The following is a 1539-nucleotide window of genomic DNA, read 5'->3' on the forward strand; positions in this document are numbered from 1 at the left end:
TTTTTCTTCATATATTTGATTAATTTAGTACTTATTTTTATGAACTAATAAAATACCTATGGTTTGATATATAATAAATTGTCCATAATTTTGTACAACAGACGAACATGTTCAATAATAAGCTGAATCTCCTTGGGAACTATCATAATCTTCAAATTCATTTCTCATCTTTAAATATAAGATACAGGTGGAAAAATTTCAAATATTGAGGCGCATAAAATATATGGACCAACAACTAATAATGATAGATCCACTACAAGGCATTTGGTATAGTAGTATGATTCTCGCTTCGGTTGCAAGAGGTGTCGAGTTTGATTCTCAAAATGCCCCCAACAATTATATCAAATTGAAGCATGCAATATAATAAGATTTGAAATAGATTTTTTAAACATTGAACCAAGAAGTAATTTAGATGGATATTTGGAAAGAAAAAAAGAGAAAAAAAATAAGTTATATTTAATTATAATTTACAAGTGTCTTTATAACATGTTAATTGAAGAGAGCAAACAACAAGAATAAACAAACAAACAAAGGAAATTTGTGTATGTATGATTCTCTTCAAATCTTGGAAACTACGAGGATTCCTCTCCTTTCTTGACATCAAGACTTACTTTTTTGGGACTTGGACCATAAACGGTCATCTACTCCTACCCCTACTTCCTTCTCTAAGAATCAACATAGCATAATCATTCCATGAAGACTGAGGTAGTCTTATAAAAGAAGATGAGGGTACCACTTTCAAATCATTCCGTGAGGACTTGAGAAAGTTTTGTAAAATAAGATAGAGGCTCGAGCCTAACTTCAAAGGCATTACACAAATTGTTCTATGATATTTTTTCTAGGAACTCTTTGTTATGTTGTCTGCTGAAGGTTTTAGGAAAGGGACACAGATTCTCTATTGCACTGATCTCCCAANGAGCCTTAGCCTAACTTCAAATGCATTACACAAATTGTTCTATGATATTTTTTCTAGGAACTCTTTGTTATGTTGTACGCCGAAGGTTTCAGGAAAGAGACACAGATTTTCTATTGCGCTGATCTCCTAATATAAGTTTTACCTAGGTCATCTGTCGTCACAATCCTTTTAAGGAAGATGCGCCCAAATAACCGGTGAACAATAACATTTAAAGAAGTTTTAGAGAGCGAGAAGAGAATTGTGATAGAAGTTGTCCTAGGTAAAACTTCTTTAAATGTCTTAGCTAATCATTATCTTATAATGAGGAGTCTCTTGGACAACAATAACATATGGACAACAAATGTCTTAGCCAATTGTGACGGTCATGATTGCTCATGGCTTGTCGCCCAAATAACCGGTAAACAAAACATTGCCCAAATAACCGCCTTGGACAACAAATTGTTTACAAGAATGGCTGAGACATGCAACATGCAACCACAGGCAATGGGCAATCATGATCGTGACATCTGCCCCCACACAATTTATTGGATGAGACTGACTTTAGGTCTCTCGATGCGCTTCAAGATGATCTCATAATGAAGAGTCTCTTCCAACCTACTAGGTGCTGTTGAAAATCACTTCTC

This window comes from Cucurbita maxima, unplaced genomic scaffold (assembly GCF_002738345.1).
Source record: "Cucurbita maxima cultivar Rimu unplaced genomic scaffold, Cmax_1.0 Cma_Scf00102, whole genome shotgun sequence".
In the NCBI taxonomy this organism is placed as follows: domain Eukaryota; kingdom Viridiplantae; phylum Streptophyta; class Magnoliopsida; order Cucurbitales; family Cucurbitaceae; genus Cucurbita; species Cucurbita maxima.